Raw genomic sequence first — 7568 nt, forward strand, 5'->3', positions numbered from 1 at the left:
CCACCCCTAGAAGAGATGACACAAAATGGGGGTGATTTTACAGTCCTACAGTTCAGAGTAGGGTTCTATCAAAACCATCAGGCCTATGTATTTTTCATCCCATCCACAAGTGTACCATATGGGGCAGCCATGTTGGGCGCACTTTGAAGGTTACACTGTGGGAGGTGAGCCATACAAGGGCAAAGTTGGTATTGTTCAGCATGGAATACAGATATAATAGCACTAAGAAGAGTATAAATGAGTTCCATTAGTTTCAAGTGACATCATGCCCATCAGGCTATGTTTGCGTTATCAGCATATCATGGCCCTCATTCCGAGTTGTTCGCTCGTTATTTTCCTTCGCATCGGTGCGATTTTCCGCTAACTGCGCATGCGCAATGTTCGCACTGCGGCTGCGTCAAGTAAATTTGCTAAGAAGTTTGGTATTTTACTCACGGCATTACGAGTTTTTTTCTTCGTTCTGGTGATCGGAGTGTGATTGACAGGAAGTGGGTGTTTCTGGGCGGAAACTGACCGTTTTATGGGTGTGTGTGAAAAAACACTGCCGTTTCTGGGAAAAACGCGGGAGTGGCTGGAGAAACGGGGGAGTGTCTGGGCGAACGCTGGGTGTGTTTGTGACGTCAAACCAGGAACAAAACTGACTGAACTGATCGCAGTGGCAGAGTAAGTGTCGAGCTACTCAGAAACTGCTAAGACATTTCTATTCGCAATTTTGAGAATCTTTCGTTCGCAATTCTGCTAAGCTAAGTCTCACTCCCAGTAGGCGGCGGATTAGTGTGTGCGATGCTGCTAAAAGCAGCTAGCGAGCGAACAACTCGGAATGAGGGCCCATGTCCACTATTTTGCATGGTAATTCTGTGAACTTCACAGTATGTCTATTAGGTCCTGTTGCATTCAATAGAGATAAAGATTACAGAGGTAAGGAGCAATGTAAGGATCAGTGAGCAGTCTTCACAACAGTAGTACAGATAGTCAGAGGCATTCATGGTAGATGTTGGGTCAATGAGTCAGGAATGTACATAGCGAGAGTGATCACCAAGGAGCTGGGATGGTCGTCATACTGTAGATAGCTGAGATCACACATGGGAAGACAGATCAGGAGTCAGAGGAATGCTGGGTCAAGGCTGAGACACTAAAAAATCTGTCAGCTTGTGCAACTAACGGCAAGATTTATTAACCCGCTAGAATGCACGGGATTGGCTGCAGACAGGGAATGGACAGTAGGCTGATCTGAGCATGCTCAAAGTTTATTCATAGGATACAGTGTGGAGAGCCTTTTCAACACAGAGACTTGAAACACTTGATGCAGCTCATGGACTAGTAGCTATTAAATAACTGGTATTATAATTTACATTTAACTATATTACTGTAAGTATATTTTAACTCCGCTCCCCTTCTATGAACTCCCCTTTTTCATCCTACACACCGCTGCATTCTTATTTTTCATTGGTCAAAGCCGTGCTGTAGCTCATTATCTGGCATCTGACTCAGCAGGATCCCTTGAGTACATATTTGACTTTAGATTAACAAAAAAAAGTTACACGGCGCTAGGTCTCTCTAGTATGGAGGGTGTTCTAGCACTGCAATCTGTTTCTCTTCCAAAAACTGCTTCACAAAGAGGGCTGTGTGGGCTGGTGCATTGTCTTGATGGAGGTTGAAACCATTTTTTTCCACAAATCTGGCCTCTTTCTTCTGATTCTTTCCCGCAAAGTGTCTAGAACATTTTTGTAGCGATGTTGATTCACTGTTGCGCCTTCTGGTACCCAGTCTGATATAAAGAACACAATTAACATGGCTATGAATTTGGATTTGCTTTGATGTGCTTTCTTCATTCTTGTTGATGATGGTGTTTCCCAGTGCATGGACTGCCATTTTGTCTCAGGATTGTACTGAGACACATCACAGGTAATTATTTTACCAAAAAAATGTAAATCTGCTTGAATTTGTTCCAAAATGTCTGTACAAATTCACTTTCAATTTTCTTTCTGCTCGGCAATGAGAAGCCTTGGAAACATCTTTTGTCATGTCAAGATCTTGATCTAACAATTTATTTGTCAATATTTCTGCTATCATTCGGATGCTGAGTCGACAATCAATTTGAACAATTTTCTCAAGTTTTTCCAAATTTTCGTTTTGATTTTATTGTGCAAGGCATTCCGGGACATTCATCATCTTCCAAATCTGCACGACTGTCACTAAATCTTTTGTGCCATGCAGACACACATGCACATGACATACAATCTGCCTCGGTTAGCATACAGAAAGATTTGTCTGCGTTTTGTTAAATTTAACTAAAAATTTACTCTACTTTTGAACTAGGTATTTTTACGACACACCCGAGAGACACAACTTTTTCTAACGCTGTGTGACACCAAACTACCTGTATGAGAGGGGTGAAACTTGCAAACTATTTTGGGATAATCCAAGGTCAATGTTCCCCCACTCCCTTTTAACTCATGCAGTATGGTTAATTTATATAAATAGAGTCTTGTTATTTAATAGCCCACCTTGTAGGTGAACCATGGTATCTGTGGGCAATCTCAGAATTAAAAAAGCCCAATTTAATGTACAGCCAACTTTTGAGATGAATGTTCTGGATATAAGTTTTCAGCGAAGAGCCAGACCTTTTATCCGCTTAATTAACACTAGGAACCCTGAGGTGTTCATCTTGTAGACTTGCGGGGCATTTTGCAAGTTACGTTGTATCTGAAGTAGCTTATTGTAGGGATGAAAAACTGCAGGCAATGAGCAATCAGACATGGTGGTTGGTTAGAATTTTGTCAGTGATTAACATAATGGTGTAGAAAGGACTCTGTTGGAGCAGTGGATGGAATTATTATACTCTGATTCAGCTGTTAGTAATAACTATGCACAGTTATATTGTTGGTATTTACCAAAGCTTTTCAGGTACTGTTCCAGAGTGTAATTGACATGGACTATTTGCCCATAACACTGAAGATAGTAGATATAATGGGCCTCCAAAAAGTAAAGTTGAGATGGATTCCTCAGTCGGAGACAATGTCCTCTGGACACGCATGCAGTTGATTTGACAAATGTGTAGTTTGCAGAGACATGACTAAGCCTTGAAGTGTAACAAAATGTGCCTGTTTTGAGAAGTTATCCACAAATACAGATATAGTTCAGGATCCCAGAGACTTTATGTAATTCGGCAAGAAATTCCATTAAGATGGAAAATCATGGTCCAGGGGAACAGGCAACAATTGCAAATGTCCAATTAGGTGCTCTCTTAAAGTTTTCATTTGGTTATATGTAGGTCAAGCCCACACATATTGTTGAATAATTAAACTCACAGATGGTCATCAGTAAAGTTGCTAGATTTTGCATGTTTTATGGTCCTTTGCATGTTTTATGGACTCCATAATGCCCTGCCACATGGACATCACAATAACAATTGAAGCGCAGAAGTTAGAATCATGTGTCTAGATTAGACAACCAAATCCCTAAAACAGCATCCAGCTACCTTATGGACCTAGGTGGTTTTCTTGGGCAGAAAAGCAGGTATGGGAACCACAATGCTGGAAGAATTCCATATGAACTGTCTTCAGTAGCTTGCAAAATTCACAAAACGGTGGATACAGGCCACAGGTCAATGCCTTGGTTTTGACTGGATCTATCCAAGTTCTTGTGAGGACACTATTAATTCCTGTAAACTCCATTGTGTCCTTATCAAAAGTACAGTTTTCTTGGCTGGCATACAGGAGATTTTTGTAAAGGTTTTGCATAGCAATTTGAATGTGCTTTCTGCATTTCTGTAGCTAAAATCTTTCATGATGACATCTAAATAGACAACCACAAAAAGGATGCATCAAATGTTTAAATATGTGAATAGTCAACTGGATCAGACTGGACACTTGCGTCGGACATGGACTCTCTCTTGGCACCTAGACCAGTAAGTAGATGCTTCACTCTGGAGCCCACAACATCACTGCTCCACTGACCACAACTTTGTCACCCTCTATGACTGCTCACCCTCTGTTGTTGTTGTTGTTGTTGTTATTATTATTACAATTTAGTTATAAAGCGCCACAAGTGTTTTGCAGCGCTGTACATACAACACACATTAGAACTATAAAGGGTATACAGAACTTAACATACCAGAAAAACTAAAACAGAGCATATGTAACAATTAGCACCACAGTTTTCAGTACACAAAACAGCTAAGATGTCAGAAAGTAAAGAAGTAATCTGCATACTACTGGGGGCGAGCAGCCATTGGAAGAGAGGAACAGTCACGAGCAGGAGGAAATGCAGGTATAGACAGTCACTGAGTAGGAAAGAGCTGTAATTGAAGTGCAAGAGAAGAGGGTTCTGAGAAAAGGAGCTTACAATCTAGGGGAAGAGGGAGATAGAAAGGGTGATATGAGGTACAAGCAGGTGGAAGGTGGACTGGTATCAGGAAGTAATCGAGGCACGGATGGACAAGGCATGAGGATGGGAGAGCGGCCTCAAGACTGGGATGTGCGGAAGGGTAGGCTTTGATGAACAGGTGAGTTTTCAGTGCCTGTTTGAAGCTTTGCAAGGTTGGGGAGAGCCTAATAGAGCAAGGGAGCTTGTTCCAGTGAAGAACATTTGCAAAATCTTGGATTCGCGCATGGGATGTAGTGACCAGGGTAGACGTGAGGCGACGGTCATTGGCTGACCACAGTGAGCGGGCGAGACGATGTAAGGAGATGAGGTTGGAGATGTATGGTGCAGTGGAATTAGAAAGGGCCTTGTATGTGAGGGTGAGGAGTCTGAAGAGGTTCTGTGGGGGAATGGGAGCCAGTGCAGGTTTTGTCGAAGTGGAGTGGCAGATGTGGAATGGCTGGAGAGGAAGATAAGTCTAGCTGCGGAGTTAAGAACAGATTGGAGTGGTGCGAGATTGGAGAGTGGGAGACCAGTGAGGAGAATGTTGCAATAGATGAGCCCTGAGATGACTAGTGAGTGCATAATAAGCATAATCGCACTCTGATAGAGCAATGGCCTGATGCGAGCAATGTTGCGTAGCTGGAACCGTCAGGATTGAGCCAGAGATTGGATGTGGGGGGTGAAGCTACAGCTATAGCTACATTTACTTTATAGAAGCACTCTCCTCTGCCATCACTAGAGTCTGTGGCTGCATTCCCTTCTATGGCAGTGTCTTTCTTTATACAGTAGCTGTCCTTCTCTTCTCTAATTGCTTTCTCCTTTATAGCCCCAGGCTCTCTCCACTTGACCTGCACCATGTATTCTGTAGCGAGTAATGGTCTGACAGGACTGTCCAAGACCACCAACTCCTCATTCCCTTTTTTTCAACTGTCAGGTCCCATCTTTCCAATACAGATGAGCACAGGGCCTTATAGTGACCCAGTACTGGCACAGTGGTTGGTACTTGAAAGAGTATCCTTTGCTGATACACTGCAGTACATTTCTGTCACAAGAAGCCAACAAGGATTCCGCAAAGTGTCTATACAGCCAGGCAAATATCAAATGCGGAATATAATCATTCTCCAATGTATATTTCTGGTGGACAAATAGGTGCTTTTGTGCATAATTAAAAGTTCTGGGTATCTGCAGTGTTTCTGGAATGTAAATGACCCCTTTTATGTGCTTATTGATTTTTTTTTATATGGAAACATAATTTAAAAAATAATGTTTAGACATAGTGGTAAATTGTATTTCTTATGTGTAAGCTGAATGTGATACTTTATTCACAGTCTTTTACGTTATTTTGTTGCCATGTTGCACTTTGTCAGCGGCCTTTAATTTCACAGTTCCAACAGAAACAATTTTATCTTGGCTACTAAATTAGAAAATGTCATTTGGATGTGTGACTTTTTTCTTTGCTCACGCTGTAAACTAGATGAAATTGATATAGCGTATAATTCCCTTACATTTCTAGCTCAACAAATGTTGTTACTATCTAATAAAACATTTTTACTGTTTAATTAATGCTTCTAAAATAATCTATAGGAGGTATAAAAACTGAATGGTCAATATTCAAATTAGTATTCCTTAAGGGTTGTTTTTTTTATTAACGCACGAATATTTTATATCTGTGTTATAAATTGGAGACATAATTACTATGACTATACTGGGAAGAAGAAGTTGTGTTTGTGTTGAAGTCCTAATAAATAAAATATATTTATAACAGAAATATAACTGTAATTGTGTATGTGTGTGTTTGGGGACCAATATACCTCAAAACGTCTATATTTAGTCTTCTTTTAATAATTAGTCGTTCAACTTTGCTTACAGCTAAATGATGTTATATTACTATATTTACAGACTAGCATTACTTATGTATTTTTTCACCTAATCCTCTCCCACCCCAAACTAGAAAATAACTGCCTGATTTTCTGTCCAATAGGACCTGCCCTTGATTGGACGAACTGCAGAATGCTAAGTGGAGGTGCCCATTAAGTCATGTTATGTAATGCAAAAATCCCTGGAGCCTCTTATGGATGGTGCATTTTTCTGTGATAGCAAGAATTAGATAAATATTACAGTTTCACAAGTATACTAAGGTAAATCAGTAATTTACAAATGGAAAGCATCTCCATATAGCTAAAAAAAAATCTTAAATGTTCTCTCTTGCTAGACATCTGGGTCTGATTATAATGATCTGTGGGTTGGTCAGTAGAAGGGTTGATGCATTTAATAGATGGGAGTTGGGCAAAAAAACAAACACCAGGGATGGCCATTGATGGGTCTACCATTGATAGTCTACATTGATGGTGCTATAAGTGTTTTGCATCAATAGCTCTAAATAATCAGTGGGAAACCATTGATGATTTAAACTGCATCCCTGCTCTCAGTCACAGAAGCGGCATTGGGTAAGAGAACCATTGGAAGATGGAGCTAAGCACAGCAGGCTGGGGGGAATTGGTCCATCTCTGTCATTGACGGTGGAGAACCTTTGAACCTCCATCATCAATGGGAGAACCATTGTAATTCGGTGGTAAATCATCGCTGGATACGAACTATGGCCATTATGCACATCGAGATCACACCAGTCTTCTTCTTAGTCCACCAGTCTTCTTAGTCAACCACTTTTCATCTTAAACAGTAGAAACATTGGGTACACCAGTGACACCAAATGCTCAACTTTCCCTGGTCAGTCATGTGTCAGTGATTTCAGCCTTCATCTCCTAGCCAGTTGTTTGGCCTTTATACTGAATTTTATGAGCTTTAATATTTTCCATATTAACCTTCTGAATCCCAGCACCACGAAATTGCTGCTTTTCTTTTGTGTATTCCTCTGTATATTGTACAGTACTGTGTGTGTTACATAAACACAACTGACCAATGAAATTACAGTATTTTTATCTATTGTTCAAGGATGCTGAATGGAAAAAAAATACTATTATTCTTTATACTTATTTGGGGATTATTAAAAGCACAGACTTAAAATATAGTTAAATTGCAATATGTTCAGACCAAGCAGTGGTGTACAGGATGACTCTCTCATACCCAAAATTGCGAAATTAGAAATATTCCGAAATAAGTCATTTTTGGACTGAAACTGTGACACCTTTGTTTTCTGATGGCTCAATGAACACAAAGTTTGTTTAATGCACTAAATTTTT

At 40.3% G+C, this 7568-nt stretch overlaps 1 long non-coding RNA gene across 1 annotated transcript; it reads left to right on the forward strand.

The window, feature by feature from the left end:
• The first annotated feature begins 2333 nt into the window (after positions 1 to 2333).
• LOC134987181 (uncharacterized) lies at positions 2334 to 7296 on the forward strand. The gene is made up of 3 exons (XR_010192892.1): positions 2334 to 2427; positions 3807 to 3910; positions 6350 to 7296. It is a non-coding gene; the product is annotated as an uncharacterized LOC134987181 (long non-coding RNA).
• Positions 7297 to 7568: the final 272 nt, after the last annotated feature.

This window comes from Pseudophryne corroboree, chromosome 2 (assembly GCF_028390025.1).
Source record: "Pseudophryne corroboree isolate aPseCor3 chromosome 2, aPseCor3.hap2, whole genome shotgun sequence".
NCBI lineage: Eukaryota > Metazoa > Chordata > Amphibia > Anura > Myobatrachidae > Pseudophryne > Pseudophryne corroboree.